The 25,660-nt window shown below is 39.2% G+C and overlaps 1 protein-coding gene across 17 annotated transcripts in view; it reads left to right on the top strand.

Annotated features, from left to right (window-relative positions):
* Positions 1-25,660, top strand: part of RPS6KA6 (ribosomal protein S6 kinase A6) — a 216,849-nt gene that overhangs the window by 109,417 nt on the left and 81,772 nt on the right. The window lies entirely within an intron of this gene.

The following is a 25,660-nucleotide window of genomic DNA, read 5'->3' as shown; positions in this document are numbered from 1 at the left end:
TCTACAGAATCTGCTTTCTGTCATTGTTTGGTTTACATTTTCCAGGACTTAATATAAATGGAATTATATAGTGTCTATTCTCTTTTTGACTAGCTTATTTAACTAAGAATAATTATTGTGAGATTTAGCCATGGTGTTTTATGTATCAGTGGTTCATTCACTTTCGTTGCTGAGTGGCATTCCACTGTATGGATATACCACGATTTGTTTATGCATGAACATATGATGGATATTTGGGTTTGCAATTTTTGGATATTACTAATAAAGCTGCTATAAACATTAATGTTCAAATGTTTGTATGGACATATGTTTTCATTTTCATGGTTAAATACCTAGGAGAATAATGACTGGGCTATTTGGTAGGTGTATGTTTTAACTTATTTTAAAGACACTATCAAATTTTTTTCTAAGGTAGGATTATAATTTTTACAATCCCACCAGCAGCATATGAGAGTTTCAGTTGCTCCACATCATTGCCAACCCTTGATATGGTCAGTAGTCTTGTTTTTATTTTGGACATAAGTGTGTAGTGGTACCTTATTGTGGTTTTGAATTGCATAAACCTAATGACTAATGATGATGAGCATCTCTACATGCACTTATTTGGCATCTATTTATCTCCTTTGATAACATGTCTGTTTAAATCTTTGGCTCATTTTTAAAGTTGTATTATTTATGAGTTTTAGGAGTCTTTATATATTTTTGATGGTAAGTCCTTTTATCATGTATGTTGTTTGCAAATATTTTCTTCTGGTCCATGGTTTGTCTTTTCATTCTCTTAACAGTGTCTTTCAAAAATCAGAAGTTCGTAACTTTGATGAAGCCCAACTTATAATTTTTTCTTTAATAAATTTGGTGTCCTATTTTAAGAATATTTACCTAATCTCAGGTCACATAGGTTTTCTAGACATTTTGTAATTTTATTTTTATTTATTTATTTATTTATTTTTTACATTTTGTAATTTTAGGTTTTACATTTAAGTTTATAATCCGTTTTGAGTTTATTTTAGCGTATGTCAAGGGGTATGCATTGAAGTTGTAGTTCTTTTTTCTTTTTGCATATGCATAGCCCATTTTTCTAGCATCATGATTAGCAATGTCTGCTTTCTTCATTGAATGATGTTGCATTTTGTTGAAAAATCAATTGACCATATATGTGAAAGTCTATTTCTGGACATTCTATTTTTTTCCATCGGTCTATCTTTGTTTCACTACCACTTGATTTTTTAATTGCTGTACCCTTATAATATGTCGTAAAGTAAGGTAGAGTAAATCCTTGACTTTTGCTCTTCTCTTTCAAAGTGGTTTTGGGTCTTCTGGGTCCTTTGTATTTCCGTATCAATTTTATTTATTTATTTTTTAATAAATTTATTTTTTATTGGTGTTCAATTTGTCAACATACAGAATAACACCCAGTGCTCATCCCGTCAAGTGCCCACCTCAGTACCCGCCACGCAGTCACCCCCACCCCCCGCCCACCTCCCCTTCCACCATCCCTAGTTCGTTTCCCAGAGTTAGGACTCTTTCATGTTCTGTCTCCCCCGTATCAATTTTAAAATAAGCCTTTCACTTTCTACAAAAAATCTTGCTGGGATTTTGACTGGGATTGCATTGAATCTATAGGTCAATGTGCAGATAATTGACATTTTGACAATATTGAATCTTCAATCCATGAATATAATATTTTTTCTCCAGCTTTTGAGTCTCCTTTAATTCCTCTCAGCAATTTCTTGTCATTGTCAGTGTATAGGTCTTGCACATTTTTAAATCATATTTATCTTTATGTATTTCCTTTTTAAAAATGCCATTGCAAATAGAGTTGCTTTCTTATTCATTTCATTTTTAAGTTGGATGGAAATACAGCTGACTTTTTTGCACATTGAACTTGTATTCCACAATTTAATTGAACTTACTTATTATATCTAACAGCTTTTGCGGGTAGATTCCATAGAATTTTCTACTTATAACCTACAAATAAGGAGATTTTGTTTTTTTTTTTCCATTATGGGCATCATGTATTTCTTTTATTTGTCTTTATTGCACTGGCTTGACCCTCCAGTTCAGTGTTCTGTAAAATCGATAAGAGCAGATATTCTTGCCTTATTTCTGATCATAGGGGAAAAGCATAATTTTAGCATAAGTTACAAAGTTCAGTATAGGTCTTTAACATGTTCTTTATGAGATTGTGAAAGTTCTCTTCTGTTACTAGATTGTTGAATTTTCATCAGGTATGTACATTCGATTTTGTAATATTCTTTCACATCAATTATTGAGATAATACTCATTTGAGTGTTAGACCTGTTACATTTAATGTGATTATTGATATGGCTGTGTTTAAATATCCAATTTTGCTGTTTGTGTGGAGTGGTTTTTTTTTTTGTCCCATCCATTCTTTATTTTTCCCTCTTTTTCTGCATTATTTTATGTTAGTTTTGATGTACAACACAATGATTTGACACTTGTATACAATTCAAATTGATCACCACCATACTCTAGTTACTATCTGTCACCACAAAAAGTTACAAATTTTTTTCTTGTGATGAGAAATTTCAAGATCTATTCTCGTGGCATCTGTAAATATGCACTAAAATACCATTGTCTATAGCTACCATGCTGCCCACCACCTACCCATGACCTATTCATTTATCACAACAAAAATTTGTACCTACTAATCCCCCTTATCCATTTCCCTGACCCACCAGCCATCCTTTCCCAGGCAGCCACCACTCTGTTCTCCATATCCATAACTTTTATTTAATTTTTATAATACACATATAAGTGAGATAAAATGGTATTTGTTGGGGCACCTGGGTGGCTCAGTGGTTGAGTGTCTGCCTTTGGCTCGGGTCATGATTCCAGGGTCCTGGGATCAAGTCCTGCATTGAGCTCCTGACAGGGAACTTGCTTCTCCCTCTGCCTATGTCTGTCTCTCTCTGTGTGTCTCTCATGAATGAATAAATAAAGTCATTTTAAAATGGTATTTGTCACTCTCTGACTTATTTTACTTAGCATAACACATGGAGGGTCCACCCATGTTGTTACGAATGGCAAGATTTCCTTCTTTTATATGGCTAAATAACAATCCTTGTATATATACACTACATCTTCTTTATCCATTCATACATCATTGGGCATACATGATTTCTGTATATTGGCTCTTGAAAAGAATACTCCAGGGAACATAGGGGTGGACATATCTTTTCAAATTGGTGTTTTTATTTTGCTTCAATAAATGTCCAGTCCCAGAATTGCTAAATCATATGATATTTCTATTTTTGCTTTTTGAAGGAAACTTCATATATTGTTTTGCATACTTGCTATACCAATTTACATTAGTACCTATTGTGCACAAGTGTTCCATTTTCTCTGCTTCCTCCTCAACACTTGTTATTTCTTGTCTCTTTTGATGATAGCTGTTCTAACAGCTATGAGGTGATAATTCTTTGTGGGTTTGATTTGTATTTCCCTGATGATTAGTGATATCTTCTTCAAAAATATGTCTATTCAGATCCTCTGCTCATTTTTTAATTTGAATTATAGGGGTTTTTTGGTGATGAGTTGCAGGAGTTCTTTGTATATTTTGAATAGTAATAACATCAAATTTGTGACTTGAAAATATTTTCTTCCATTTAGTACATTGCCTTTTCATTTCATAGATGTTTTTCATTGCTGTGCAGAGGCTTTTTACTTTCATGTGGTTCCACTTGTTTATTATTGTTTTTGTTACCATTACTTTAGGAATCAGTTAAAAAGAAAAAGACTTATGGCAAGTTTACTTCCTAAGTTTTCTTCCAGGAGATTTATGGTTTCAGATCCTACATTTAACTCTTTAGTCAATTTTAGTTAATTTTTTGTGTATGGTATAAGAGAGTAGTCTAGTTTCATTCTTTTCATGTGACTGTCCAGTTCTCCCATACCATTTATTAAATAGACTATCTTTTCCCCCTTATATATATTTACCACATTTATAATAAAATAATTGACCATATTTAAGTGAGTTAATTTCTGTGCTCTTCATTCTGTTCTATTGAGGCATATGTTTGTTTTTATGCCAATACCATATTGTTTTGATTACTATAGCTCTATAATATAGTTTTAAATCAGGGAGCTTGATGACAATTTTTATTTTTTCTTTATCAAGATTGCTTTGGCTATTTGGGGTCTTTTATGATTCCAAACAAATTTTATAATTGTTCATTCTGGGATCCCTGGGTGGCGCAGCGGTTTGATGCCTGCCTTTGGCCCAGGGCGTGATCCTGGAGACCCGGGATCGAATCCCACGTCGGGCTCCCGGTGCATGGAGCCTGCTTCTCCCTCTGCCTGTGTCTCTGCCTCTCTCTCTCTCTCTCTCTCTCTCTCTCTCTGTGACTATCATAAATAAATAAAAATTAAAAAAATTTTTTTTTAAATTTTATAATTGTTCATTCTATTCTTTTTTGAATAATGCCATTGGAATTTGGTACAGATTGCATTGAATTTGTCCATTTTTTTGGCATTATGGACATTTTAAAAATATTAATTCTTCCAATACATAAGTATGGAATTATATTTCTATTTATTTGTGCCTTCAATTTTTTTTCATCATTGTTTTATAGTTTTCAATGTAGAGATTTTTCACTTCTTTGGTTAAGTTTGTATCTAGATATTTTATTCTTTTTGATATAATGTAAATGGATATTTTTCTTAATTTATCTTTCCGAGAGTTCATTATTAGTTTGTAAAAATATAACAGAGTTTTGCATGTTGGTTTTGTAGCTGCATTTTACTGACTTTGTTCATTAGTTCTAACATTTTCTAAATGGAGTTTTCTGTATTTTCTATGTACAAACTGATGGTGTCTGCAAATAATGACAGTTCTACTTCTTTCCAGCTTGGATGACTTTTTTATTTCGTTTTCTTGCCTAATTGCTCTGGCTAGGATTTCTAATGCCTATGTGGAATAAAAGTGGAGATAGTGGACATGCTTGTATTGTTTCTGACCTTAGGAAGCTTTTCACAGTTGAATATAATGTTAACTGTAGCATTATTATGTTGAAGTATGTTCCCTATACACCAACATTTTTGAGAGGTTTTATCCAAATGGATATTGAATTTTGTCAGATACTTTTTCTGCATCTAGTGATATGATCATATAAATTTTATCTTTTATTCTGTTAATGTATATCACGTTGATTGATTTGTGGAAGTGGAAACATTGTTATATCCCTATAATAAATCACCTTCGATCATGATACATGATCTTTTTAATATATTTTTGAATTTGTTTGCTAATATTTTGTTGAGAATTTTTGTATCTATGTTTATTAGGGATATTGGCTTGCCATTTTCTATGTTTTTCTATGTCTTTCTTTTTCTCCCTTTCCATTTTTAGTGTTCTGTGTGGTTTTGTTACCAGGATGAAATAATTTTGAAAACTTCACTTCCACTTCAATTTTTTGAAATGGATCTAGGATAGTTATTATCTTTTCTTTAAGTGTTTGGTAAAATTCCCCTGTGAAGGTGTCTGGCTTTTGTTTGTCTATATTTTTTAATATAAAAGATTCAATTTTACTACTACTTAATTGGTTAGTTCAGATTTTCTTTTTTTCTTGATATAGCCTTGGGTTATTACAGGATTATAGGAATTTATCTTTTTTTCTAAGTAGTCCAAAATGTTGGCTTGCAATTGTTCATAGCAGCCTCTTATAATGTTCTATATTTCTGTGATAACAGTTGTAATTTCTCTTTCATTTCCCTTTTTTGTTTTTGTATTTTTAAAATGTTATTGTATTTAAATTCAATTAATTAACATGTAGTGTATCATTAGTTTGAGAGTTAGATTTCAGTAATTAATCAGTTGCATATACCACTCAGTGCTCATAACGTGATATAAATCATGTACCATCCTTAATACCCATCACCCAGTTACCCAATCCCTTCACCCCCTGCCCCTTCAGCAACTGTTTGTTTCTTATAATTAAGAGTCTCTTAGGTTTTGTCTCCCTCTCTGATTTTGCTTTATCTTATTTCTCCCTCCTTTCCTCTAGGATCCTCTGTTCTTTTCTTTAAATTCCACATATAAGTGAAATCATTTGATAACTGTCTTTATGTTATTAACATATTTAGCTTACCATAATACTTTCTAGTTCCATCCACATTATTGCAAATGGTAAGATTTATTTTTCTAGATATCTGAATAGTATTCCTGTGTGTGTGTGTGTGTGTGTGTGTGTGTGTATGAATCTCATCTTCTTTGTGCATTTATCCATTGAGAAACATCTGGGCTCTTGTGATAGGTTGTCTATTGTGGAAATTGCTGCTATAAACATTGGAGTACAGGTACCCCTTAAGATCACTATGTTTGTATGCTTTTAATAAATAGGTAATAGTGAAATTCCTGGGTCATACAGTAGCTCTATTTTTTAACTATTTGAGGAAACTCCATACTGAGAGTGTCTGTGCTAGCTTACATTCCCACCAAGAGTGTAAAAGGGTTTCCCTTACCCTCATCATTGCTAGCATCTGTTGTTTCCTGACTTGTTAACTTTAGCCATTCTGACTGGTGTGAGGTGGTGTCTCATTGTGGTTTTGATTTGTATTTCCCTAATGCCAAGTAGTGTGGAGCATTTTTTCATGCTTCTGTTGGCCATTTGTATGCCTTCTTTGAAGAAATGACTGTTCATGTCTTCTGCCCATTTGTAGACTGGATTATTTGTTTTGTGGGTGTTGAGTTTGATAAGTTCTTTATAGATAGATGCAAGCCCTTTATCTGATGAGATATTTGCAAATATATTTTCCTATTCTGTAGGTTGTCTTTTGGCTTTGTTGGCTATTTAATCTGCTCTGCAGAGTGTCTTATTTTTTTATGAAGTCCCAATAGTTTATTTTTGCTTTTGCTTCCCTGGCTTTTGGTGAAGTGTCTAGCAAGAAATTGCTGTGTCCTAGGTCAAAGAGAATGCTGCCTGTGTTCTCCACTAGAATTTTGATGGATTTCTGTCTCATATTTAGATTTTTCATCCACTTTCAGTTTACCTTTGCATATGGTGTAACATAAAGGTCACCTTATTTATCTACTTGTGCCTGTCCAATTTTCTCAACACCATTTGTTTGAAGACACTTTTTTCTAATGGATATTCTTTCCTGCTTTGTTGATGATTGGTTGACCATAGAGAGTTGAGGGTCCATATTGGGGTTCTCTCTTCTGTTCCATTGATCTATGTGCCTGCTTTTGTGCCAGGACCACACTGTCTTGATGATTACAGCCTTGTATGTAATATAGCTTGAAGTCAATAATTGTTATGCTATGAGGTTTGGATTTCTTTTTTAATATTACTCTGGCTATTTGGGGTCTTGTATAGTTCCATACAAATTTTAGAATTATTTGTCCCAGGTCTGTGAAAAATCTTGATGGAATTGGTATTTTGATAGGGTAAATGATATATGTAGATTGCTCTGTGTAGCATAGACATTTTAACAATATTTGGACTTCCAATCCATGAGTATGAAATGTTTTCCTATTTTTTTGTGTCTTCCTCTATTTCTTTCATAAGTGTTCTATCGTTTTCAGAGTACAGATCCTTTACCTCTTTGGTTAGGTTTATTCCTAGGTATTGTATGGTGTTTGGTAAAATTGTAAATGGGATCAATTTCTTAAGTTCTATTTCTTTTGCCTCCCTATTAGTGTATAAAAATGCAACTACTTTCTGTGATTGATTTTATATCCTGCCACTATGCTGAATTCCTGTATGACATCTAGTAATTTTGGGGAAGGGTCTTTTTAGGTGTTCCATGTAGTTTGTCATGTCATTGCGAAAATGAGAGTTTGACTTCATTGACAATGTGGATGTATTTTATTTCTTTTTGTTATCTGATCGTTGAAGCTAGGACTTCCAGTACAATGTTGTACAACAGTGGTGGGAATGGTCATCCCTGTCATGTCCCCGGCATTATGGGAAAAGCTCTCAGCTTTTCCCAGTTGAGAATCATATTTGCTATAGGCTTCTCATACATGGCTATTATGATATTCATTTATGTTCCCTCTATCCATACACTGGAGAGTTTTAATCAAGAAAAGATGCTATATTTTGTCAACTGCTTTTTCTGTATCTATTGAGAGAATCATATGATTCTTGTCCTTTCTTTTTTTTTTATTAATTTTTATTGGTGTTCAATTTACCAACATACAGAATAACAGCCAGTGCTCATGCCGTCAAGTGTCCGCCTCAGTGCCCGTCACCCATTCCCCTCCAACACCCGCCCTCCTCCCCTTCCACCACCCCTAGTTCATTTCCCAGAGTTAGGAATCTTTATGTTCTGTCTCCCTTCCTGATATTTCCCAACATTTCTTTTCCATTCCTTTATATTCCCTTTCACTATTATTTATATTCCCCAAATGAATGAGAACATACACTGTTTGTCCTTCTCTGATTGACTTATTTCACTCAGCATAATACCCTCCAGTTCCATCCATGTTGAAGCAAATGGTGGGTATTTGTCGTTTCTAATTGCTGAGTAATATTCCATTGTATACATAAACCACATCTTCTTTATCCATTCATCTTTCGATGGACACCGAGGCTCCTTCCACAGTTTGGCTATTGTGGCCATTGCTGCTGGAAACATCGGGGAGCAGGTGTCCCGACGTTTCACTGCATCTGAATCTTTGGGGTAAATCCCCAACAGTACAATTGCTGGGTCGTAGGGCAGGTCTATTTTTAACTCTTTGAGGAACCTCCACACAGTTTTCCAGAGTGGCTGCACCAGTTCACATTCCCACCAACAGTGTAAGAGGGTTCCCTATTCTCCGCATCCTCTCCAACATTTGTTGTTTCCTGCCTTGTTAATTTTCCCCTTTCTCAATGGTGTGAGATGGTATCTCATTGTGGTTTTGATTTGTATTTCCCTGATGGCGAGTGATGCAGAGCATTTTCTCATGTGCATGTTGGCCATGTCCATGTCTTCCTCTGTGAGATTTCTCTTCATGTCTTTTGCCCATTTCATGATTGGATTATTTGTTTCTTTGGTGTTGAGTTTAATAAGTTCTTTATAGATTTTGGAAACTAGCCCTTTATCTGATATATCATTTGCAAATATCTTCTCCCATTCTGTAGGTTGTCTTTTAGTTTTGTTGACTGTATCCTTTGCTGTGCAAAAGCTTCTTATCTTGATGAAGTCCCAAAAGTTCATTTTTGCTTTTGTTTCTTTTGCCTTTTTGGATGTATCTTGCAAGAAGTTACTGTGGCCATGTTCATAAAGGGTGTTGTCTGTGTTCTCTTCTTTGATTTTGATGGACTCTTGTCTCACATTTAGATCTCTCATCCATTTTGAGTTTATCTTTGTGTATGGTGCAAGAGAGTGGTCCAGTTTCATTCTTCTGCATGTGGATGTCCAATTTTCCCAGCACCATTTATTGAAGAGACTGTCTTTCTTCCAATGGATAGTCTTTCCTCCTTTATCGAATATTAGATGACCATACATTTCAGGGTCCACTTCTGGGTTCTCTATTCTGTTCCATTGATCTATGTGTCTGTTTTTGTGCCAGTACCACACTGTCTTGATGACCACAGCTTTGTAGTATAACCTGAAATCTGGCATTGTGATGCCCCCAGCTATGGTTTTCTTTTTTAAAATTCCCCTGGCTATTCGGGGTCTTTTCTGATTCCACACAAATCTTAAAATAATTTGTTCTAACTCTCTGAAGAAAGTCCATGGTATTTTGATAGGGATTGGATTAAACGTGTAAATTGCCCTGGGTAACATTGACATTTTTACAATATTAATTCTGCCAATCCATGAGCATGGAATATTTTTCCATCTCTTTGTGTCTTCCTCAATTTCTTTCAGAAGTGTTCTATAGTTTTTAGGGTATAGATCTTTTACCTCTTTGGTTAGGTTTATTCCTAGGTATCTTAGGCTTTTGGGTGCAATTGTAAATGGGATTGACTCCTTAATTTCTCTTTCTTCAGTCTCGTTGTTAGTGTATAGAAATGCCATTAATTTCTGGGCATTGATTTTGTATCCTGCCACGTTACCAAATTGCTGTATGAGTTCTAGCAATCTTGGGGTGGAGGCTTTTGGGTTTTCTATGTAGAGTATCATGTCATTGGCAAAGAAGGAGAGTTTGACTTCTTCTTTGCCAATTTGAATGCCTTTAACGTCTTTTTGTTGTCTGATTGCTGAGGCGAGGACTTCCAGAACTATGTTGAACAGCAGTGGTGAGAGTGGACATCACTGTCTTATTCCTGATCTTAGGGGAAAGGCTCCCAGTGCTTCCCCATTGAGAATGATATTTGCTGTGGGCTTTTTGTAGATGGCTTTTAAGATGTCGAGGAAAGTTGCCTCTATCCCAACACTCTGAAGGGTTTTGATCAGGAATGGATGCTGTATTTTGTCAAATGCATTCTCTGCATCTAATGAGAGGATCATATGGTTCTTGGTTTTTCTCTTGCTGATATGATGAATCACATTGATGGTTTTACGAGTGTTCAACCAGCCTTGTGTCCCGGGAACAAATCCTACTTGGTCATGGTGAATAATTTTCTTAATGTGTTGTTGGATCCTATTGGCTAGTATCTTGTTGAGAATTTTTGCATCCATGTTCATCAGGGATATTGGTCTGTAATTCTCCTTTTTGGTGGGATCTTTGTCTGGTTTCGGAATTAAGGTGATGCTGGCCTCATAGAACGAATTTGGAAGTACTCCATCTCTTTCTATCTTTCCAAACAGCTTTAGTAGAATAGGTATGATTTCTTCTTTAAACGTTTGATAGAATTCTCCTGGGAAGCCATCTGGTCCTGGACTCTTGTGTCTTGGGAGGTTTTTGATGACTGCTTCAATTTCCTCCCTGGTTATTGGCCTGTTCAGGTTTTCTATTTCTACCTGCTCCAGTTTCGGTAGTTTGTGGCTTTCCAGGAATGCATCCATTTCTTCTAGATTTCCTAATTTATTGGCCTACAGCTGTTCATAATATGTTTTTAAAATCGTTTGTATTTCCTTGGTGTTGGTAGTGATCTCTCCTTTCTCATTCATGATTTTATTAATTTGAGTCTTCTCTCTCTTCTTTTTAATAAGGTTGGCTAATGGTTTATCTATCTTATAAATTCTTTCAAAGAACCAACTCCTGGTTCTGTTGATCTGTTCCACAGTTCTTTTGGTCTCGATTTCATTTAGTTCTGCTCGAATTTTAATGAACTCTCTTCTTCTGCTGGGGGTGGGGTCCATTTGTTGCTTTTTCTCTAGTTCCTTTATGTGTAAGGTGAGCTTTTGAATTTGAGTTCTTTCCAGTTTTTGAATCGATGCTTGTATTGCGATGTATTTCCCCCTCAGGACTGCTTTTGCTGCATCCCTAAGATTTTGAACGGTTGTTATCTTCATTCTCATTAGTTTCCATGAATCTTTTTAATTCTTCCTTAATTTCCTGGTTGACCTTTTCATCTTTTAGCAGGATGGTCCTTAACCTCCACGTGTTTGTGGTCCTTCCAAACTTCTTGTTGTGATTAAGTTCTAATTTCAAGGCATTATGGTCTGAGAATATACAGGGGACTATCCCGATCTTTTGGTATCGGTTCAGACCCGATTTGTGACCCAGTATGTGGTCTATTCTGGAGACAGTTCCATGTGCACTTGAGAAAAATGTGTATTCAGTTGAGTTTGGATGTAAAGTTCTGTAGATATCTGTGAAATCCATCTGGTCCAGTGTATCATTTAAAGCTCTCGTTTCTTTGGATATGTTGTGCTTAGAAGACCTATCTAGTATAGAGAGAGCTAGAATGAAGTCACCAAGTATAAGTGTATTATTATCAAAGTTTTTCTTCAGTTTGGTTATTAATTGGTTTAAATATTTGGCAGCTCCCACATTCGGGGCATATATATTGAGGATTGTTAAGTCCTCTTGTTGGATAGATCCTTTGAGTATGAGATAGTGTCCCTCTTCATCTCACTATAGTCTTCGGGGTAAATTTTAATTTATCTGATATAAGGATGGCTACCCCTGCTATCTTTTGAGGACCATTTGAATGGTAAATGGTTCTCCAACCTTTTATTTTCAGGTTGTAGGTGTCCTTCTGTCTAAAATGAGTCTCTTGTAGACAGCAAATAGATGGGTCCTGCTTGTTTATCCAGTCTGAAACCCTGCGCCTTTTGATGGGGTCATTAAGCCCCTTCACGTTCAGAGTTACTATTGACAGATATGAGTTTAGTGTCATCATATCTATTCAGTCCTTGTTTTTGTGGATTGTTCCACTGAACTTCTTCTTAAAGGGGAATTTTAAGAGTCCCCCTTAAAATTTCTTGCAGAGCTGGTTTGGAGGTCACATATTCTTTCAGTTCCTGCCTGTCTTGGAAGCTCTTTATCTCTCCTTCCATTTTGAATGAGAGCCTTGCTGGATAAAGTATTCTTGGTTGCATGTTCTTCTCATTTAGGACCCTGAATATATCCTGCCAGCCCTTTCTGGCCTGCCAGGTCTCTGTGGAGAGGTCTGCTGTTACCCTAATATTCCTCCCCATAAAAGTCAGGGACTTTTTTTCTCTTGCTGCTTTAAGAATCTTCTCCTTATCTTTGGAATTTGCAAGCTTCACTATTATTTTTTTTTAATTTTATTTATTTATGATAGGCACACAGTGAGAGAGTGAGAAGCAGAGACACAGGCAGAGGGAGAAGCAGGCTCCATGCACCGGGAGCCCGACGTGGGATTCGATCCTGGGTCTCCAGGATCGCGCCCCGGGCCAAAGGCAGGCGCCAAACCGCTGCGCCACCCAGGGATCCCGGCAAGCTTCACTATTAAATGTCGAGGTGTTGAACGGTTTTTGTTGATTTTAGGGGGGGGATCTCTCTATTTCCTGGATATGAATGCCTGTTTCCCTTCCCAGGTTAGGAAAGTTTTCAGCTAGGATTTGTTCAAATACATATTCTGGCCCTCTGTCCCTTTCGGAGCCCTCAGGAACCCCAATTAAACGTAGGTTTTTCTTCCTCAGGCTGTCATTTATCTCCCTTAATCTATCCTCATGGTCTTTTAATTGCCTGTCTCTTTTTTCCTGTTTCCCTCTTTGCCATCAACTTGTCTTCTATGTCACTCACTCGTTCTTCCACCTCGTTAACCCTCGTCGTTAGGACTTCTAGCTTGGATTGCATCTCATTTAATTGATTTTTAACTTCTGCCTGATTGGATCTAAATTCTGCTGTCATGAAGTCTCTTGAGTCCTTTATGGTTTTTTCTAGAGCCACCAGTAGCTGTATAATAGTGCTTCTGAATTGGCTTTCTGACATTGAATTGTAATCCATATTTTGTAACTCTGTGGGAGAGAGGGCTGTTTCTGATTCTTTTTTTTTTTTTCTTTGAGGTGAGGTTTTCCTTCTAGTCATTTTGCTTAGTGCAGAGTGGCCAAAAACAAGTTGTATTGGGAAAAGGAGAAAAAGAGCAGAAGGAAAGAAAAGAGAAAAAGAAAAAAGAGAAAGAAGAAAAAAGGGGGAAAAGAGAAGGAAAAGAGAAAGAAAAAGAAAGGAGAAAAAAAAGGGGGTGGGGTGGGGGAAGCAATCAGAAATCAAGAAGAAAGAAAGAAAGAAAAGCACAAAACAAAACAGAAACAAAAAACCACGGGGGAGTATCTTCCGATTCTGTATACTTTAAGTCCCTTGACTTCCCCTGGAACTGGTCCGTCTCGCTGGTCTTCTGGGGGAGGGGCCTGCTGTGCTGATTTTCAGGTGTTAGCACTTGGGGGAGCTGCTCTGCCCCTGCCTGGTGCAGGGCTCAGTGGGGGGTGTTTACCCCGTGAGGCCCCGGGAGGAAGCCACAGTGGCGGGGGCAGCTCTGGGAACCTGGAGTCAGCCCCCGCAGTAACTCCGGGGCTCTCCGTCTGCAGGGCCTGGGGCTCCGGGGCGGGGCCGCTGATCTCAGTTCCAGGCAGGAGCGTCCTTGCTGTCCTGGGCCCTCCCGGCCTCTGCCTGTCCCGGGGGGAGGCCGGATCCTGGGCTGTGTCCTGGCACCCTGTGCTCCGAGGCCTGCGCTGTTGGATTCGCGCTCCCGCCCCGTAGCCCCCTTTGCGGAGCCGCCGTCTGAGCTGCTCCCGGAGCCGCGCCGCCCCCTCCGCGCGGAGCCTCTTCCTCTGCCCGAACCGCCGCCGCCGCCGCCGAGCTGCTCCCGGAGCCGCGCAGCACCCTCCGCGGAGCCGCAGCCCCAGCCCCTCCGAGCTGTTCTCGGAGCCGCGCCGCCCCCTCCGCGCGGAGCTTCGTCCTCCGCCCGAGCCGCCGCCGCTGAGCTGCTCCCGGAGCCGCGCAGCTCCCTCCGCGGAGCCGCCGCCTGAGCCCCTCCGAGCTGCTCCGGGTCCCACCGTGTGCGCTGCAGCCCTTAGGGAGCTCGGCGTATCTCCCTGGGGCGCAGTTCCTCTGTTACTGTCCCAGGGAGCCCGAGGGCATCCCCACCTTTCTGGGGATCCTGCTCCACTTCCCCGGGAGGCCTTTCTGCGGGGAAGGTTGGTGCAGCTCCTGCTCCTCCGGGACGGGGCTCTCCTGTCCTGGGGACACTCGCCCCGGCCTCAGCCCGGCTCCTCGCAGGGCCCCTCCCCCTTGGAGGCCTTTTGTTTCTTTATTTCTTTTTTCCCGTCTTCCTACCTTGTTAGAAGAGCAAACTCTTCTCTCTGTAGCATTCCAGCTGGTCTCTCTTTAAATCTCAGGCCGAATTCATAGATTTTCAGGATGATTTGAAGGTTTTCTAGGTAATTTGTTGGGGACAGGTGATTTGGGGACCCTACTCTTCAGCCATCTTGCCCCTCCCTCCCTTGTCCTTTCTTTTATTAATGTGTTGAATTGCATTCATTGATTTGTGAATCTAAAACCACTCTTGCACCTCAGGAATATATCCCACGTGGTTGTGGTGAAGAATCCTTTTATTGTATTGTTGCATCTTATTGGCTAGTAATTTGGTTGAGAATTTAGGCATCCATGTTTATCAGGGATACTGGTTTGTAATTTTCCTTTTTGGTGAGGTCTTTGTTTTGGGGATCGAGGTAATGGTATCCTCATAGAATGAATTTGTGAGTTGTCCTTTCATTTCTATTTTTTGAAACAAGTTCAGAAGAATAGGTATTATTTCTTCTTTATTTTTTAAAGGTTTTATTTATTTATTCTTGACAGACACACACACACACAGGGAGAGAGAGAGAGAGAGAGAGAGGAGAGAGAGGCAGAGATACAGGCAGAGGGAGAAACAGGCTCCATGCAGGAAGCCCGACATGGGACTCAATCCCCAGTCTCCAGGATCACACCTTGGGCTGAAGGCAGTGCTAAACCACTGAGCCACCGGGGGTGCCCTAATTCTTCTTTAAATGCTTGGTAGAATTCCCCTGGGAAGCAATTCCATCCTCAACTCTTATTTGTTGGGAAATTTTTAATTACTATATCAATTTCCTTCTGGTTATGAGTGTGTTCAGGTTTTCTATTTCTTCCTGTTTCTTTATTGGCAGTTGATATGTTTCTAGGAATCCATCCATTTTTTCCAGATTACCTAATTTGCTGGCATATAGTTGCTCATAATATGTTCTTCTAATTGTTTGCATTTCTCTGGTATTGGTTGTGATGTTTCCTTTTTATTTAAGATTTTATTAATTGGGTTCCTTTCTCTTTTTTTGATTTTGGCCAGGAGTTTATCAATCTTCTTAATTCTTTCAACAAACCAGTTCCTAGTTTTGTTTAGCTGTTCTACTGTTCATTTAGTTTCTATTTCATTAATTTCTGCTCTAATATTTATTATTTCCCCTCCTTTCCTGAGATTAGCCTTTATTTGCTATTCTGTTTCCAGCTCCTTTAGGTGTAAAGTTAAGTTGTATATTTGAGACTCTTATTCTTGAGAAAGGCCTCTATTGCTCCATTCTTCCCTCCTAGGACCTTCTTTGCTGCGTTCCAAAGGTTCTGAAATGCTATGAGAAAAATAGGCCAATACTGCTGCTTTATTATATGTGTGTAGGAATGAAACACTTTTCTTTTTTTTTTTTTTGAAACACTTTTCTTTACATGTATTTCATATCCTGCAACTTCACTGACGTTGTTTATCAGTTATAGTGTTTTTCTGGTGGAGTCTTTCTGATTTTCTTCTGATAGAGTATCATCTCAACTACAAATACTGAAAGTTTTATGTCTTCCTTGATGATTTATATTCATTTTATTTCTTTTTGTTTTCTGATCATTGTGTCTAGGACTTCCAGTAATATATTGAATAAAAGTGTTAAGAGTGGACATAGTTTTCTTATTCCTGATTTTAGAGGAAAAGTTCTCAGGTTTTCCCCATTGAATATTATGTTTGCTGTGAGTTTTACATATAAACCCTTTATTATGTTCCAGTATGCCTCCTCTAGACCTAGTATGTTGAAATTTTTTTTTATCAAGAATGGACATTGTAAGAGGCGAGGCAAGATGGCGGAAGAGTAGGATCCACAAGTCACCTGTCCCCACCAACTTACCTAGATAACTTTCAAGTCATTCTGAAAAGCTACGAATTCAGCCTGAGATTTAAAGAGAGAACAGCTGGAATGCTACGTGAGAAGAGTTCCTGCTTCTATCAGGGTAGGAAAAGGGAAGAAAATAAACAAATAAAAAAGCATCCAAGGGGGTGGGGCCTCCATGAGGAGCCAGGCTAAGGCTGGGTGGCGAGAGCCTCCAGGACAGGAAAGCCCAGTCCTGGAGAAGCAGGAACTTTACCAATCTTCCCGGATGAAAGGCGCTCGCAGGGAACTCGGGCAGGATCCCAGGAGGAACAGTGGAGCCCCCAGGTTCCCGGGGTCACTAACAGAGGAAGTGTGCCCCTGGGGAGAGCCCCCTAAAGGGCTGGCGGGTGCGCCTGGAGGGGCCCAGGGAATAGCCCCGGGAGCCGCCCAGGCAGTGGCTCCCCTTGGAGGGGGCTGCATGGCCCCAGGAGCAGCTCAGGTGGCAGCTCAGGTGGATGATCTATGCAGAGGGGCCTGTGGAGTCCTGGCAGTGCAATTCCAGTGGCGCAGGCCCTGTAGCACAAGGCACCAGGGGACACAGCCCAGGATCCAGTGCTCCCCTTGGGACAGACTGAGGCTGTGAGGACACAGGACAGTGAGGATGTTCCTGCTACCAGGCGGCCCCGAGCTGTGCAGATCAGTGCCCCTCGCCCCTGGAGCATCCAGGCCCCTGTGGACTGGGAGACTAGGGTAGTTACTCCTGGAGCTGACTCTAGAGCTAGAGAGCTGGAAGCCACCACTGTTGTTCCTCCTGCTGTCACCATGTGCATGGGAATGAGCTTGGCAACCAAGGAGCAGGGGCCTCACAGGATAAACAGTTCTCACTGAACCATGCACCTTGCAGGGGGCGGGGCAGCTCCCCTAGGTGCACACACCTGAGAATCAGCACAGCAGGCCCCTCCCCCAGAAACCAGCTGGGAGGACAGGGGAAGAGCAAGTTCTTAACCAAGCAGTGCTGGAAAGCTCCAGGGGAATTCCAGGGACTTGCAATATATAGAATCACAGGATACCCCTCCTTGTTTTTTGTTTTTTTTGTTTGTTTGTCCCCCCCCTTTATTTCTTCCCTTTTCCAGTACAACTTGTTTTTAGCTACTCTGAACTAAGCAAAATGACTAGAAGGAAGAACTCACCAAAAGAAAGAATCAGAGTACTCTCTCCCACAGAATTACAGAAGTTAGATTACAATTCGATGTCAGAAAGCCAATTCAGAAGCACAATTATAAAGCTACTGGTGGCTCTGGAAAAAAGCATAAAGTCACTTCATGACAGCAGAATTTAGATCTAAACAGGCCAAAATTAAAAATCAATTAAATGAGATGCAATCCAAACTAGAGGTCCTAAACGATGAGGGTTAATGAGGTGGCAGAAAGAGTGAGTGACATAGAAGACAAGTTGATGGCAAGGAAGGAAGCTGAGGAAAAAGAAAAACAATTAAAAGACCATGAGAAAGGTTGAGGGAAACAAATGACAGTCTCAGAAGGAAAAATCTACGTTTAATAATTGGGATTCCAGAGGGTGCCAAAAGGGACAGTGGACCAGAAAGTGTATTAGAACAAATCATAGCTGAGAACTTCCCTATCTTGTGGAGGGAAACAAGGATTCATATCCAGGAGATAGAGAGATGACTCTCTAAAATCAATAAAAACCATTCAACACCCCGACATTTCCTAGTGCAACTTGCAAATTCCAAAGATAAAGAGAAGATCCTTAAAGCAGCAAGAGAAAGAAATCCCTAAACATTATGGGTAGAAGTATTAGGTTAACAGCAGGCCTCTCCACAGAGACCTGGCAGGCCAAAAGTGGCTGGCAGGATATATTCAGGGTCCTAAATGAGAAGAACATGCAGCCACGAATGTTCTATCCAGCAAGGCTCTCATTCAGAATAGAAGGAGAGATAAAGAGCTTCCAAGATAGGCAGAAATTGAAAGACTATGCGACCACAAAACCAGCTCTGCAAGAAATATTAAGGGGGACTCTGTAAAAGAAAGAGGAAGTCCAAGGAAACAATCCACAAAAACAGGGACTGAATAGGTATCATGATGACACTAAATTCATATCTTTCAATAGTAACTCTGAACGTGAATGGGCTTAATGACTCCATCAAAAGGTGCAGGGTTTCAGACTGGATAAAAAAGCAAGACCCATCTATTTGCTGTTTACAAGAGACTCATTTTATACCTAAGGACACCTCCAGCCTAAAAATAAAAGTTTGGAGAATCATTTAACATTCAAATGGTCCTCAAAAGAAAGCAGGGATAGCCATCCTCATATCAGTTAAATTAAAGTATATCCCGAAGACTGTAGTAAGATCTGAAGAGGGACACTCTATCATACTTAAAGGATCTATCCAACAAGAGGACCTAACAACCTAACAATCATGAATATTTATGGCCCTAATGTGGGAGCTGCCAAGTATATCAATCAATTAATAACCAATGTTAAGACATACTTAGATAAAAATACACTTATACTGGGAGACATTGGGATAACGTTTAATTTATCTGATATGAGGATTGTTACCCCTGCTTTCTTTTGAGGACCATTTGAATGGTAAATGGTTCTCCAACCTTTTATTTTCAGGCTGGAGGTATCCTTAGGTTTAAAATGAGTCTCTTGTTGACAGCAAATAGATGGTTCTTGCTTTTTTATCCAGCCTGAAACCCTGCGCCTTTGGATGGGGTCATTAAGCCCATTCACGTTCAGAGTTACTATTGAAAGATATGAATTTAGTGTCATCATAATACCTATTCAGTCTCTGTTTTTGTGGCTTATTTCTTTGGGCTTCCTCTTTCTTTTACAGAGACCCCGTTAATATTTCTTGTAGAGCTGGTTTGATGGTCACATATTCTTTCAGTTTCTGCCTATCTTGGAAGCTCTTTACCTCTCCTTCTATTCTGAATGAGAGCCTTGCTGGATAGAGTATTCTTGGCTACATGTTCTTCTCACTTAGGATCCTGAATATATCCTGCCAGCCCCTTTTGGCCTGCCATGTCTCTGTGGAGAGGCCTGCTGTTAACCTAATACTTCCACCCATATAAGTTGGGGATCTCTTGTCTCTTACTGCTTTAAGGATTTTCTTTATCTTTGGAATTTGCAAGTTTCACTATTAAGTATTGAGGTGTTGAATGGTTTTTATTAATTTTAGGGGGTATCTCTCTATCTCCTGGATATGAATGCCTGTTCCCTCTCCACGTTAGGGAAGTTCTTGACTTTGATTTGTTCTAATACACTTTCTGGTCCACTGTCCCTTTCGGCGCCCTCTGGAATCCCAATTATTAAACGTAGATTTTTCCTTCTGAGACTGTCATTTGTTTCCCTTAACCTTTCTCATGGTCTTTTAATTGTTTTTCTCTTTTTTCCTCAGCTTCCTTCCTTGCCATCAACTTGTCTTCTATGTCACTCACTCTTTCTGCCACCTCATTAACCCTCATCGTTTAGGACCTCTAGTTTGGATTGCATCTCATTTAATTGATTTTTAATTTTGGCCTGTTTAGATCTAAATTCTGCAGTCATGAAGTCTCTTGAATCCTTTATGCTTTTTTCAGAGCCACCATTAGGTATAATTGTGCTTCTGAATTGGCTTTCTGACATCGAATTGCAATCCAAATTCTGTAACTCTCTGGGAAAGAGTATGGTTTCTGATTTTTTTTTTTTTTTTTTTGTCGTGCGTTCTTTCTAGGCATTTTGCTCAGTCCAGTGTGGTTAAGAACGAGTTGTAATGGGAAAAGGAAGAAAAAAAAAAAAAAACAAGAGAGAAAAATAAAAAACAAACAAAAAAACAAGGAGGGGTATCCTGTGATTCTATATTTTGTAAGTCCCTCGACTTCCCCTGGAGCTTTTCAGCTCTGCTCAGTCAAGAATGTGCTCTTTCCCTGTCCTTCCAGCTGGTCTTCTGGGGGAGGGTTCTGCCGTACTGATTCTCAGGTGTGTGCACCTGAGGGAGCTGCCCCACCCCCTGTTAGGAGCACGGCTCAGTGGGAGTTTTTAATCCTTTGAGGCCCCTGTTCTCTGGTTGCTCCCTTCTGTCCCAGGCAGAGGGTGACACCAGGAGGAACAATACCACTAGTGGTGGCCAGCTCTCCAGATCTAGAGTCAGCTCCCGCAGTAACTACAGCAGCTCCCAGTCCACACTGTCTTGGATGCTCCCAGGGGCAGGGGCCACTGAGCTGCACAGCTCGGGGTCGCCCAGTGTTGGCGGAATCGTCCTTGCTGTCCTGTGCCCTCCCAGCCTCCATCTGTCCCGAGGGGAGTGCACAATCCTGGGCTGTGTCCTCTGGCACACTGAAATCAGGGACCTGCACTGCTGGAATTGCACTCCCAGGGCCGTGCAACCCCGTCCACTTGGAGCCGCTGCCTGAGCTGCTCCCGAGGCCTTGCTGTGTGCATGCTCCAGGCCTTTTACCAAGATCCGCCTGCCGTCTGTGGTGCAGTCTCCCCTGGGCGCGCTTCCTCTGTTAGTGACCCCGGAACCTGGAGGCTCCACTGCGCCTCCTTGGATCCTGCCCAAATTATCTGTGAGCGCCTTTCCTACCGGGAAGGATCCGGTGCGGATTTTAAAAGTTCCTGCTTCTCCGGTACTGGGCTTTCCTGTCCTGAAGGCGTTCACAGTCCGGCTTTAGCGTGGCTCCTCGCAGGAGCCCCTCCCTCACTTGATTCTTTTTTTATTTATTTTTTCCCCCCACCTTCCTACCTTGTTAGAAGAGCAAACTCTTCTCTCTGTAGCATTCCAGCTGTTCTCTCTTTAAATCTCAGGCTGAATTCATATGTTTTCAGGATGATTTGAAAGTTATCTAGGTAAGTTGGTGGGGACACGTGACTTGGGGACCCTACTCTTCCGCCATCTTGCCCCACCCCGTTTTTATGTTTAAAGTGAGTCTCTTGTTGGCAGCATATAGGTGGGTCTTGTGGTGTTTCGTTTTTAAATCCATTCTGACACTGTACACCTTTTGATTCAAGTTTTAATCCAATTACATTCATTGTAATTATTTATAGATATGTACTTAGTGCCATTTTATCGCTTGTTTTCTCATAGTTTCTAGAGATTTTTTTCTGTTTTATTTTTGCCTTTTTGACTTTGGTTTTCTTTCCACTCAAAGAGCTGCCTTTATTATGTCTTGTAGAGCTGGTTTAGTCATCACAGTGTCCTTTAGTTTTTGTCTAGGAAATTCTTTATCTCTCCCTCTATTCTTAGTGATAGCCTGGAAGGATATTCTTGACTGCATATTTTTCCCACTCACTACTTTGAATATATCATGCCTCTTTCTTCTGGCTTGCCATGTTTCTGTTGAAAGATCTGCAGCTAGTTTTATGAGTCTTGTGAGTTGGGGACTGTTTTTGTCTTGCTACTTTTAAGATTTTTTTTCTTTGTCACTATATTTTGCAAATGTAACTACAGTATTGTTGATGTTGGCCTACTTTTATTGAATTTGATGGGAGATCTCTGCCTTCTGGACCTAGATGTCTGTTTCTTTCACCATATTAGTGATGTTTTTAGCTATTCTTTCATGAAATAATTTTTCTATCCCCTTTTCTCTCTCTTCTTTCCATGGGACTCCTGTGACATAAATGTAATTATGTTTGATGGAGTCCCTAAGTTCCCAAAGTCTCTACTCGTGTTCTATAATTTTTTTCCTCTGTTTTGCTCAGTTTCATAGTTTCCCACGCTTTTATCTTCTGTATCACTAATTTGTTCCTTTGCTTCTTTCATGCTTGTTTTCATTGCATCTAGTCTATTCCAAATCTCGGTTGTTGCATTTTTCATTTCTGACAGTTGTTTTTGGCTCTTTTACATCTGCAAGAAGAAACTCATTCTTTCCTCAAATCCAGCTCATATCCTTAGATTGTTGCTTTAAATTCACCGTCAGGCATGTTACTTCTATCTGTTTCACTGAGGTCTCTATGACCTTTTCTTACTGTTTCATTGGGATAATGGCACCTTCTGGATCCTTTGTCCCTGGAGATGTATCTTCTTGAATACTACCTATCAGAGACATGCTCTAAGATGAGTGAATAATCTCCCTACTCTTGGTTTCAGAAGTTCCTTAGATTGTTCCATCTGCCCCCTGGCTCTGATTGTTTGTCTGATTTCTCTCCAGGAGTAGGGCAGTACCCTCAGGGCTCTATCCTAGCCAAGCCCACAGACCTTTAAAACTCCAGTTTTCAAGCCTCCTGGTTCCAAAAACTCAAGAAAATAAACCCCTCTCATTTACCCAGCCAGTGGCTTTAAGAAAGTGTTCTACTTGTAAAAGAAAGTGTTCTACTTGAGCACTGTGTGCTCATGTCTATCTCCCCTTTCTATTATTTTTCCCCATTTTCATAGTACTCTCTTAAAATTGTTTTTATTTGTGTGATTTTGGATGTAATTCTCTTTCATTTGTAATTTTTTTATTTTATTTTAATTTTTTTATTTTTTGATGAGCCTGGCTAGAAGTTTATCAATTTTCTTGACCTCAGGGAACCAAATCCTGATTTCATTTATCTGTTGTATTGCTTTTTTTGCTTTCTATGTCATGTATTTCTGCTCAAGCATTTATTATTTTCTTCCTTCTACTAGTTTTGGTTTCTGTTTGTTCTCTTTTTCTGGCTGTTTAAGGTGTAAGGTTAGGTTGTTTATTGGTGATTTTTCTTGCTTCTTGCAGTTGGCCTTTATTGCTATTACCTTCCCTCTTATACACGCTTTTGCTGCATCTAAAAGATTTTGGATCATTGTTTTCCCTTTTATTTGTTTCCCCATAATTTTTGAAATCTTCTTGAATTTCTTGGTTGACACATTCGTTATTTAGTAGCATGTCATTTTACCTTCATGTTTTCATGCTCTTTCCAGATTTTTCTTGTGGTGGATTTCTAGTTTCATAGTGTCATAGTCAGAAAAGATGTATGGTATGACTCTAATATTTTTCAATTTGTTAATATTTGTTTTGTTGCCTAATATGTGATCTGTTCTGGAAAATATTCCATGTGTACTTGAAAAGAATGTGTAGTATGCTGTTTTATTTTGGAATGCTCTGAATATATTTGTTATATCTGTCTGAATCTGTGTGTCATTCAAAGCTACTATTTCCTTGTTGGTTTTGTTTAGAATATTTGTCAGTCAATGTCAGTGGGGCGTTAAAGTCCACTACTGTTGTATTACTATCAATGTGTTTCTCTTATGTTTGTTAACTGTCTTATGTATTTGGGTGTTCCCATCTTCAGTGCATAAATATTTGCAGTTATTACATCTTCTTGGTGGATTTTCTCCTTTATTACTATATAGTTTCTTTGTTGTTATCCACTGTTTTAAAGTGTTCTTTTTTTGTTTGATATAAATATTGCTATCCCAGCTTTCTTTTGACATCCATTTGTATGGTGTTTCTCCATCCTCACACTTTCAACATTTAGGTTTGAAATGAGTCTTTTAGGGAGTATATAGATCGGTGTTTTTTTTTTTTTTAATTCCCTCTGTCACCCTATACCTTTTTATTTGAGCACTTAGTCCATTTATATTCAAAGTAATTTTTGGTAGGTATGTATTTATTGCCATTTTGTTATTTGTCCATGCCTTCAGTTTTAGTCTGTGTATACTTACCCTGTGTGTGTGTGTGTGTGTGTGTGTGTGTGTCCTTAGGTTTAAAATGAGTCTCTTGTAGACAGCATATAGATGGGTCTTGTTTTATATTTATTCAGCCACTCTGTGTCCTTTGATTAAAAAAATCCATTTATATTTAAATAATTATCAATAAGTATGGTACTTATTGCCATTTTGTTAATTATTTTCTAGCTCTTTTATGGTTTCTCTCTTTTTCTTCTTCTGCTCTTTTCCTTTGTGGTTTGATGATTTTCCTCAGTGTAACACATACATGCCTTTTTTACTATCTTTTTTATCTACTAAAAGTTTTTGCTTTTTGGTTACCATGGGGCTCACATATAAAAGCCTTTCTCTGTTTCCCTCTTTCTCTCTCCCTCTTTGTCCCTTTCTTAATTTTTCTCCCTCTCTCTTCTTCTTTCTCTCTCTCTCTTTATCCCTCTCTTTATACATATGTATTTTATAATTTTTTACTCCTTATGCCACATTTTATGTTTTTTTTTTTTACTGGTATTTGTTTTATTTTATTTTATTTTTATTTTATTTTATTTTTTTTAATTAATTTTTATTGGTGTTCAATTTACCAACATACAGAAAAACACCCAGTGCTCATCCTGTCAAGTGTCCACCTCAGTGCCCGTCACCCATTCCCCTCCAACACCTGCCCTCCTCCCCCCTTCCACCACCCCTAGTTCGTTTCCCCGAGTTAGGAGTCTTTATGTTCTGTCTCCCTTCCTGATATTTCCCAACATTTCTTCTCCCTTCCTTTATATTCCCTTTCACTATTATTTATATTCCCCAAATGAATGAGAACATACATTGCTTGTCCTTCTCTTAATTCCGAAACCAGACAAAGACCCCACCAAAAAGGAGAATTACAGACCAATATCCCTGATGAACATGGATGCAAAAATTCTCAACAAGATACTAGCCAATAGGATCCAACAACACATTAAGAAAATTATTCACCATGACCAAGTAGGATTTATCCCTGGGACACAAGGCTGGTTCAACACTCGTAAAACCATCAATGTGATTCATCATATCAGCAAGAGAAAAACCAAGAACCATATGATCCTCTCATTGGATGCAGAGAAAGCATTTGACAAAATACAGCATCCATTCCTGATCAAAACACTTCAGAGTGTTGGGATAGAGGGAACTTTCCTCGACATCTTAAAAGCCATTTACGAAAAGCCCACAGCAAATATCATTCTCAATGGGGAAGCACTGGGAGCCTTTCCCCTAAGATCAGGAACAAGACAGGGATGTCCACTCTCACCACTGCTGTTCAACATAGTTCTGGAAGTCCTCGCCTCAGCAATCAGACAACAAAAAGACATTAAAGGCATTCAAATTGGCAAAGAAGAAGTCAAACTCTCCCTCTTCGCCGATGACATGATACTCTACATAGAAAACCCAAAAGCCTCCACCCCAAGATTGCTAGAACTCATACAGCAATTTGGTAGCGTGGCAGGATACAAAATCAATGCCCAGAAATCAATGGCATTTCTATACACTAACAATGAGACTGAAGAAAGAGAAATTAAGGAGTCAATCCCATTTACAATTGCACCCAAAAGCATAAGATACCTAGGAATAAACCTTACCAAGGAGGTGAAGGATCTATACCCTAAAAACTAT

This window comes from Vulpes vulpes, chromosome X (assembly GCF_048418805.1).
Source record: "Vulpes vulpes isolate BD-2025 chromosome X, VulVul3, whole genome shotgun sequence".
In the NCBI taxonomy this organism is placed as follows: domain Eukaryota; kingdom Metazoa; phylum Chordata; class Mammalia; order Carnivora; family Canidae; genus Vulpes; species Vulpes vulpes.
Note: the sequence above shows the minus strand (reverse complement) of the source record. Positions and strands in the feature narration are given on the sequence as shown.